The sequence below is a fragment of the Erigeron canadensis genome, chromosome 7 (assembly GCF_010389155.1).
Source record: "Erigeron canadensis isolate Cc75 chromosome 7, C_canadensis_v1, whole genome shotgun sequence".
Taxonomy (NCBI): Eukaryota; Viridiplantae; Streptophyta; class Magnoliopsida; order Asterales; family Asteraceae; genus Erigeron; species Erigeron canadensis.
This window is the reverse complement of record NC_057767.1, coordinates 5,410,989-5,422,354: the sequence shown is the minus strand read 5'-3', so window position 1 is coordinate 5,422,354 and position 11,366 is coordinate 5,410,989.

Below are 11,366 nucleotides of genomic sequence, written 5' to 3'. Positions count from 1 at the left end.
CTGTCATTAATAGTCTGGTTGGATTACCAAAAATATGGTCGGGATACCAGACGTCATTTATTATTGTTATGAGGGATTTTCTATTGGCAACCCTATAAATAGTTTTTAAGTAATAATTATACTTCTAAACTAGATTAATGACCCGCGTAATACGCGAATGATTATATTTTTACTAATTACATATAACAATAATAGTAAACTTAAGGATTAATCATATTATATTATTATATTTTACACTTACTATTAAAAAGTCAACATAATAACATATGTAAAAAGAATTAAAAGAAATGATCAACTTTATAATGTATTAATATTATACTTCCTTAGTTTCTTACACGGCTATCAAGGATGTTGAACGACATCAACCAAACTTTTTAAACGTTTATCCTTACTACATAGCGTATTTATTCATATTCTAATTAATATTCAAAGCGAATAACATTCAAATGAGAGAAAAAAATCTAAGGTAAAAACAACAAAATAAAAGGGAATTAAGCCCAAAAAAATCTAAGGTAAAAACAACAAATCATGTATTAATAACCTCACTATTGTCTATAAACTTTTGAGTATTGTAAATCCAGCCAGAGAGGTTGTATGTAAGTTGCACAAAATAGTTGTACACTTACAGTAAAATTTAGGAAGTAGGCTTTTGATACAAAAGATCGATATAAGTTTTTTAATTTATACAACTTAGCTACAATCTTTTGAACTTTATTTAACAATTCTTTTAGTTCTCTTACCATTAACATGCCAATGTATATAAAAAAACCTTTTTACATTTATAACAAATCGTAAAAAATAGTTATATATATATACTATTTAATTAAATTTATTATATTGTAGAAGTTTGTTTTTTCTTGTACAAACAATTAACATAAAATAGATGTATTCCTTGAAATTCATAAGTGGAAGAAGTGGGAGGAATTTTATGTTAAATATATTAAAGTTTTCTAAAAATATCATAAATTATTTCTCTAATTTATTATTACGGGGTTAAATGAAAAATTATTAATATTGAAGGACTTAAGTTGATCTTGACTAAAAGATTAGTCAAATATGACATCATCTTTTTTGATCAATGGCTCAAATTTAATAAGAAACTTTATCCAATGGTTCATACTTTTTCATGGTTGAATTTTAGGTTTCTCTTTAATATTAATGTTAGATATAAGCTAAAATTAATTCAGATTTCTTTCAATTAATTTTTGGGTTCCATCCACTCGAATTCTTTTGTCGAAGTCAAACCAATGTAATTTTAACATTCCTAATTATTCTCAAACAGCAATTCCTTTGTACACCTACATTTATCAAAGAAAAATCACACAAAATTTTTTTAATGTTTCTACTTCTCTTCAAGTTTGTATGTATCTATCTCAAACTTTTTATGTTTCCGTTTGAACAAGTATTTGATTGTGATATATATGATTTGTTAATTTATATATTTTTTGTTTTTAACAAGTGTTGTCGGATGATAGGATAGGATATCATTTATATATATATATATGATAATTAGTTTTTTATTAGATTGGTTTGTTTGTTGTATTTTTTTTCCTTTGTTAATTGTCTATATAGTAACCAACAAGTAGCACACCATATTAATTTTGTTGGTAGTTTGATTGATATGTTTATTATGCTAGCTATCTTTGTAATTTATATCTAAGAAGTGTTTTTGTTGTGCATTTTTTTTCTTGAAAACCATAATTGGGGTATGTAATAGTCTAGCCTATTACTCGTAATTGTTACTAATAATGCTGTTGTACGGTTAGGAATTATGTTTGACTTGAACAATCTTTCATACGAGGAATACGATAAAGATATTATCGATGAAATTTGAATGATGAACTTTTTATTGGTCAAACTATTATTACTTTTCAAGAGGCATATAATTTTTTAAGAAAATTATGCGAAACAACATGGATTTACGGTTCGCAAAGATCGGTCTCATAAACGAAATGATACGTCAGTTAGACGTGATATTTGTTATCATCATGAAGGAAATAAGTGATTAGAACTAGTTGGTAATAGAGCTCGACTTTTATTCTGTTTAACAATGGAACTAGTAAAAAGAAAATTAAGAACATGTAAATACATAAACTTGTAAATTCAAATAGAATATTTAGTTATTGGTTTACTTTGACAAAAGATTTTGAACGGACTAAATATAAAATAAATAAAAGGAATCTGAATTAAATTTTAGATTAAATTTGGAATATACTTATTGCTTAAAAACAACCTATATGACTGTCATTAAAAAATCCCTTGTTATAATATGCAAACATTTAAGTGTAATGGTTGCGTATATTTAATGACATATTATTTAATAAATTTATTTATTATCCTTCTTTACTTCTCTACTTTGTGTATAGAAGTTTTAGTTTCTCCTCATTTTTAAAATAGTTAAAAAAAGTTAATCATTCTTAATGAATGCTTTTGATGAAAAGAAGTAATTAGAATTTACCCAGTTTGCCCTAAACATGAATCAAATTGATGTAATTTTCTTTTTTACTCAATTTATATATAGTCATGCAAGTATTATATATGTAGCTTTCAATTTTTTTAAAAACAATTAACTTTACATTTTATTAATACTTAGACCTATTTTACACATTTGTTGTATTAAAACTTGAACTTGTGGTCTTTTGTGTGTTCTTTGAGAATGGTGGTTGGAGAAAGAATAATACCAATAGAGTTTGTTGCATAAGATAGAAAGAATAAGAGAGTAATTGAATTAAGAAAGTAATTTTATTAAGAACTTATACCAATTGCAATGCATGTAGAATCAAAATGAATATTTACTTTATGTATATATAGTTGTAAAACTTAAGTTACTTTACTAATCTACCAAGTTAAATTCAACTACCAAATCCAATTGAGGTATTAAATGACAATAATATATCAATGAGTTATTCAATTGTCAACCACCAAATTTAATTGAGTTATTTATATGTATATAGTTATATGTATAATCTGTAAACATTCATTCAAGTGTTATGGTTGTGTATTCAATGACAACCATTGAATTCATTCATCTTTCATCCATATTGAAATCTTATACTTTTTTTTTTCCTTCTACCACAAAAAAGGTTTGTGCTTATGCTATATCGTTCTTATTTTATTTTTACTTTTTTGTAGAATGGAAGGAAATGAAAATATAATATTTAAAAAATAAATTGTGTTTTTGAGTTTTTATGTTCTTTCTCAATATAGAAAAGTAACTTAGTGGATATCTAGTTGTTTTAAAATAATTCTTTCATCTAAAAAATGTGATGATTAGATGAGAAATGAAAAGAGTCCCAATGTATCATTGAATGACAATAATCTCACCGGTTTTATTTCCGAGAGCTTGACATTTGGAGAATCTTTAGTTCTTTGATGTGTCAAACTATAATCTTTCTGTAAATATATATGTACTCCCACGAAAGGTAAAGTTCTTACATAATAACATTATGTTGAGGAGAGGTGGATTCGATATGGTTTACAAAGGCGAGTTACATGAGAGTAATATCCCACAATTTTCATTTCATGGATGAATATATATTTGTTTCAAAACTACATTCCCAAACTATGCTTTTTAGCAAAATAAAACAAAATTTACAGGTTTTTTTTTTTCCTTCCAAATCTATCTTTTTAATAATTAATAAAACTTTGCTAAAAACTATACACAATTAAGTTCTAACTATAACAACAAAAGATCAAAATTATAAATTATTCAATCGCTAGTAAAATACATTATTTGCAAAACCAAATTTAAGGATACAAATAAATAATAAAGTTATAGAAACTATAGTTTTATTTTATTTTTGTGCAAATAATGTATTATTTCAGTGATTAAACATACAACGAAGTCAATGATATATATATTGATCTTTTTGTCATTACACAATCAGAACTCTTATATTTTTAACAAAATTTTATCTAGATATTTGATTTGAACTTCTTAAAAAAGAAAATTTGGATGGTGTACGTGGTAGTGGATGGAAGAAAGCAACCAATTTCATGTTTTGGTTTACTAAAAAACATAGTTTTGCAAAATAGAATTGAAACAAGCATACATTCATTCATGAAATGAAAAAGAAGCATTGGGAAATTATCCGTTACATGATGGATCTAAAATTGTTGTCAAGAAGATGAAATGTGATTTGAATGGAACGACAAAATTAAAGAGTTCTATGCAGAAATTGGGTACTAACAAAAGTAAGGAATGCAAATCTTATTGTTTTCCTTGGTTATTGTATTTAATGTTAACAAGAGACTTTTAGTGTACAAATACATGCCATGACGTACATTCATTTGTTTAAATGGAGAGCACATAAACTCAACCTCTTAATTGGAATAAAAGGGTTTCAATTGTTTAGACTTCGGATTATATGTACTCGGGTTCAGAGGCGGATCCAAGATTTTAGTGTGTAGGGGGGCAGAGGGGAAAAAGTTATAACATAAGCGAGATGCGTAATATGTCAAAACGAATCCATTTAAAATGTGTCGGTCACTTTATTATTCTAACTTTGTTTTCATTATTATGACAATAATTAGGTTCTTAGAGAAATGTTCATTTGAAAAATAAAATTTTTGTGAAAACTAAAAAACTGACCAAAATACACTATGACATGAACATAACACAATGAGTTTTCTAAAAACACATTGTGTTAAGTTTCAAATCACAGTGTGTTTTTGATAGCGCACTGGTCAAACACATGGTGATTTGAAACTTAACACACATTTTGTTAAATTCTAGTATGTTTTGGCTGGTTTTAAATTTTTCACGAAAATTTTAGTTTTCAAATGAATACAGCCCTAAGTTCTCAATGCAATAATTATGTAGAGTATTAAGTTGTAAATCGGCAGTTTTGATATCAAGTATAAGTAGACTTCCACTAATGTGACAGTTTTACTATACATTTAGGTATAAAGCTTCTCACATACCATTTTTTAAAACAATAAAATACATGAGGATATGTGATTTACTTATTGTACAATAAATGTTAGAAGTATGTAATTAAATCAATAAATGACAAGTAAAAGAATAAATCAAAATTAGCTACAATTACATAAATTTCATTTTTTTATTACCTAAAAGTTATCTATGATTTATATAATATTAAGTATTAACAGAATAAAAGATAAACGTAAAAATAAGGTAGATTGTGAACATCCCTTCTATTTCATCACTCAATTATTAGTTGATCAAAAAACATATTTACCTTCCAAACAAAACACAATCACTTCTAATTAAATAGAATGATAATAATAAATAATAAATATCATAGTATAATAGAAATAAAAGGACATTTCTCTGTCCATCCACTTTCCTTTCTCACTCTCCCACAACCCTTCATCAATTGTTTCTTCTTTTCTTTATTATCTCAAAGTTACTGCTGCGGCTTCTTCTCATAATTTCATCACAGCAAATATATCATATTCTTATAAACAACAATGATTTTTCTTGGCTTCAATTGAAAGAACGGAGAGACATCCAATTTTGGCTAGGGACATTGTTATAAACAAGCTAAAAAAACCCATAAAAACCTCAATCTCATACCTTACTCACCACAAAATTATTAGGGGCGTTACCCCCCGTAACTTATTAATTAGATCCGCCCCTACTCTAGGAGAAAATGAAAGAAGAAAAAGAAGATAAAAGAAATGAAATGAAAAGATAAAAATGATAATCATTTCATTTTCTCTTTAATCACCTTGTTTCTAGGAAGAATGAACTATGACAAAAAAAAAAAAAAAAAGTTAGACAAAAATTTCATTGAATGGTTTACCTATTTATTTCTGAGAGCTTGGCATCTTTAGAGAATCTTCGGTTCTTTGATGTGTCAAACAATAATCTTTTGAGAAATATACATGTACTCCCATAAATGGTGAAATTCTTACATAAGAATATTTTATTAGGCAGATAAAGTTATACATAAATAATGGTTCTTTACGTGTGATTATTGATAGTTTAATAGTTAATGTTCATATTTCATCCAGGATTGTGTTTCTCGTGTATTACAAGTATTATAAAGTCTATATAAAGTCACGTATCGAAAGTAATGTCAAAAGACCTATTTTTGAGAGTGGCAATGTAATGATTTCCATATGTAACATTCGAGAAATTTAACTTTTGACCCGTTAGTTTTGTGTACATTTGATTAATGATGATCATTTACTCTATATATGATAGAGTTTGGCTATGATTTAATTGTGTTCAAGGTGAATATGCATTTTATATATATAATGATCGTTTTTAGTCAAGTTGTGTTTACATGATATTGAAAGTGTTTTATGAGATCGAATGGTCGTTAATGTAACGGTCGATTGCTAACTTGTGGTGAAACTAGATTGATTAAGCAAATGAACTATCCATGGGTCAACCCATATCCTAGACCCATACCCATGACCCAACCAAAGTCTTACACCCCTCTCCCTCTCATTCATTCATTTTCCTTATCTCTTTCTCTCTCTTAAATGTAAGAGCATTTAACTCTCTTGCACTCTCCTCCTTCTCTCTAAAATTAATACATCAAATTAAATGTTTCAAACAAGATTTTGTTAGGGTTATTCATCTATATCATCATCTTATCAACATATCAAAAATTTGGGTTTATAAGTGCAAGAAATCATCCAATTCGCGTCATTTTCGGGTTTGACACTTTGGTGGAAGATTTGGTAAGTTAAAACTATCTCATATTCACCATTTCATGTTTATAATCATGTTTCTAGTCATATTCAAGTGTTTCCGGGTCACGAATTGAGCCAAAAGTCGAATTAGGGTTTGTTAGGGTTTGTAATGGGTCAAAGCGAAATTTAAACTAGATTTGATGTTTTGAAGTGAAATCTTGGAATGGGTTGTGTTCATTTGAGTTTGTTTATGTCCAAATGTGTGCATTTAAGCTTGAAATCAGGTCCTAGATCCTCCTAAGTCGTCTATGGGGTCAAAATGAGTGTTTTGGGGGTGTTTGGCTCGTGCTGGTGCTGAATTGGGTGGGTTGCGGCGCAGCTATACACGTTGCGGCGCAGCTGAAGTGTTCTGTTTTTGAGCTGCGGCGCAACATTAAGTTGCGGCGCAATTTGGGTCTTTAATCAACTAACTTTTTCCTAGCTTTGGTTCTGGAATCCTAGGATCGTCCCGAACTTTCCGGAATGTCCTCTTATGACCTTATTGGTGCTCTACACAAGACAAACCATTCATTCAAAGTCGTGAGTCACTTTTGGAACCAAACCTGAGATCTATAAGCCAAACTATATACATATATACATGTATCTTTTGATCCGTAAGTCCGTTTTAGACATGTGACCTATCGATGGAATCGTGAGAGAGTCTAATTTCTCATGGTATCATCCTTTCTAAGTCAATCCTTTCCCATTTCTAAAATTGTCTTGTCAAAGTGTCTTGTTCTTACCCGGAAAAGTTGTTTAAGCGTTAGTGGGTTTGTGACTCGACTTAAACTTGCTAGACCAACTTATTAGGGTTATTAGAGTTGAATTTGATTGTATTGGGGTGTATATTGATAGGTTGTGATCGTGTGGCGAACATTGCACGCTTGTAGATTAATCTAAACTTTTTGTAGCCGCTCAAGGTGAGTTCGTAGCCCCTTTTCTTTACATGATTTTGGGGTGAAAAGTGTACAACTTATTTCATTGGTTTGTTTGATTGTTATGTGTTTGTTTATGTAAGAAATCTAGGTTATGTGTTCGTTTGCTTGTAAATCAAGGTTTTTATGATTGTTTGCCTAGTTTATCAAGGTTATGTGTTCAATTGCTTTATGAATCAAGGTTAAATGATTCGTGGGCTAGTTTATCAAGGTTATGTGTTCTTTGGCTTTGTGAATCAAGGTTGAATGATTGTTTGGCTATGTTATCAAGGTTATGTGTCTGACTAATTTGTAAATCAAGGTTCTATGATTGTTATGTGTTCGTATCAAGGTTATGAGGTTCATTAAATGATCCAATCAAGGTTTCAAGGCTTGGTGATCGTTTAACGATCCCAATTATGAGATCATTTAATGACCCAATCAAGGTTTCAAGGTTATATGATCATTTAATGATCTAATTATGTTCGTATCAAGGTTAAACGGTTGTTATCCCGACACTTGTTTCTTATAGTCAAAACCTACGAACTCACCAACTTTATGTTGACGCTTTTTAGTACGCTTTTCAGGTAATCAAGTGAATCAAAGACGTGATGGATGATTTCATTGCATGTGATAGGATTGAGCTTGGACTTTTGTGGATCCGTGATTCATTGCACCCGTTTATGGGTTATGTCTAGGATCGTTAGCCATCATTTGGACTATCTCTTTTGTAAACTATTGATGGTGTTGTGCTCCTTGTGCATTATTTGATCCGTAACTTGTATTTGTACTTGAATTATGTACAGATTACTCAATCCTTGAATGCATTTAGCATCTCTACTTAATTTCCATGTCACGCTGAGCTTTTCTACTAATGCCCTAAGTTTCCGCCTTGTTGGGGTGTTACACCATACATGCTTGAGCAAGTCACTATAATTTTGACAATAACAATGTGTTGGGGAGAAATATAAGGCGAGTTACATGATGGATCTAAGATTGTTGTTAAGAAGATGAAATGTGATGTAAATGGAACAAGAGAATTAAAAAATTCCACACAAAAAATGGGGTACTAACAAAAGTAAGGAATACAAATTATATTGCTTTCCTTGGTTACTCTATTTAATGTTAACGAGAGGCTTTAAGTGTATGAATACATGTCGTGACATATATTTATTTGTTTAAGTGGATAGTACTTAAACTCAACCTCTTAATTGGAATCAAAGAGTTTCAACTGCCTAGACGCCGCATTATATGTTCTCGAGTTTCTTTTAGAAGGAAATGAAATAAAAAAAATAGATAAATGAAATGAAATAAAAAGATAAAATGATAATCATTTCATTACATCTATAAGCACCACCTTATTTTTTAGGAGGAATGAATTGTGGAAAAACAACAACAACAACAACAACAAGAAAAAAAATATGTATACCCCTTTGTTAGAATATGAACACATAGACATACATAATCACGAGTAAGCGCAACGGAAGAAATCGAAACATATATGCAATCAAATTAATTAACAAAGAATAGAATCGAAACGTGTACCTTATATGCAAAGATCCAATAAGATAATAATAATAAGATTATTATTAATGCTTAGGGTTTAAAGCAAAACCCCTCTACGAACGCACACTAGACACCCCGAGTAATGTATGCTAGTACCCTGATCACGAACCTAAACAACCCTTTGTTTAACCTTAAACTTAAAAGCCGAAAACCCCTTAGAGAAGGGAGAGGTCGGCCAAACCAAAGAAAAGGAGAGAAAGAGGAGAGAATTACTTTGTAATTGTGTGTGAAAAACCTTAAGCTTAACCCTTTATTTATAGGACACAATTAGGGTTAACCTTGCTTGGAAAATAAGCCACACCAAGGCTTAAAGAAGCCTTAAAGTGGCCGGCCCCTATGGACTTTTTAGGTCCAAATCCATTTTCCGATTTTCACTTTAAATCCTCCTTTTTAATCAATTAAATATAATTAACCCTTTAATTATGTTTAATTAACTATTTCGTGATCAAATTAATTAATATATTACTTTAATATATCAATTAATATTATCGAGTTACCGTGTCATTTCGTGTGACCCCGTAGGCTTAAACTATTTCCGGACATGCGATTTATAATAATATGATCATATACCAACAGCTCCCACTTGAGCATGTTATTATAAAGGCAATAACATTGGTTGGCGTCTCGCAACACTTTAATGCTCCCGGAAATATTTAAGAATAGATTCTTAAATTGTCAAGTTGAAATGATTTAGTCTTTGATATCCCTTTGTTCAGATACCCTTGTTAAATATGAATATGGATCAATGTCATTTCATAATTTAACGATTATGTTTCTCATTTCTACGATTAATCAAGATTACCAAATTAGTCAAGACTCCTCTTGAGTTCATTTGGGTATGGCCATACAAACATCTTAATTAATTAATGAGGGCGCCAAATGGTATCATACTTCAGTTGCAAATTGAAGGAACAAATCCTGTATTGACTACAAGTGTCTGGCCATGTCGTTTCTCAACATTTCTGAAAATAGCCTTGTATTACTGCCTTGTTCAGGACAGTTAGGAACTATATCAAGAAATGCAATCCACACATGCATAACTCACTTGTATCTGAAGTCAAAGGATAAATAAAGTAACAATTTCACGAATTTCATTTAATGACGCCGATCCATAAAATGATAATTCGTTCTGTGGGGTAAGTCCAATATTCACCTTTTGAATATCATGTGAGTTTGGTACGATCCACCATCTTCAAAATATTCCCTTAAATATTTTCACCAATCTCTCACAATTGTCTTACTTTAGTTATATTCCCACATAATTAATCGACAAAAGACAGTTAGAATATTCAACTAATATTCATGGATTTAAACATGCAAATATAGGACACAATTATTATAAAAATGAAACCACTTATACCGCGTATAAAAATTCATTTATTGAAAATAACAATTGTTTAACATCCCATTATCCAAATACTAATCACAGATTTACATGAAATAACTTAGCAATATCTAAGACCTAAGCCTTCTGCATGCTTGTTGAGCTTTCCCTTTAACAATGCCTTTGTAAAAGGATCCGCCAAGTTATTATCTGTGTGAACTTTGAGTAAATTGATTTCACGTGATTCGATTTGCTCTCGAACATAGTGATATCTCCTTTGGTAATGTCTGACACCTTTTTGAACCCCAGGTTCATTGGCAATGACAATTGCTCCAGAATTGTCACAGTACAGATCCATAGGTGTGTTATTTGATGGCATCACATCAAGCCCATAAATAAACTTTCTGATCCAGATAGCTTCCATTGTTGCATCCGAAGCAGCTATATACTCAGACTCTGTAGCAGACATAGCAACGGTAGATTGCTTCTTGCTCTTCCAATCTACTGCTCCTCCATTTAAAATGAAAACATACCCTGACTGAGACTTGGTATCATCCTTATCAGTCTGAAATCCAGCATCACAGTATCCAGTGACTCTAAGCTCTTGATCCAGATTTCCACCATACACCAAAAACATTTCTCTAGTAGCACGCATATCCTTAAGAATGTTTTTCACAGCAGTCCAATGATCCTCTCCGGGATTTTGCTGATATCGGCTTACATTATTTTGCGCGAACGCAATGTCACGTCTAGTGCATCTAACTGCATACATGATATATCCCACCGCCGAAGCATAAGGGATTCTCTTCATACGCTCCACCTCTTCAGGTGTAGAAGTACCATTCTTGATGGATAAATTAAGTCCTTCTTGCATAGGCAAGTTCCCGCGCTTAGAATTCTCCATCTGGAATCTC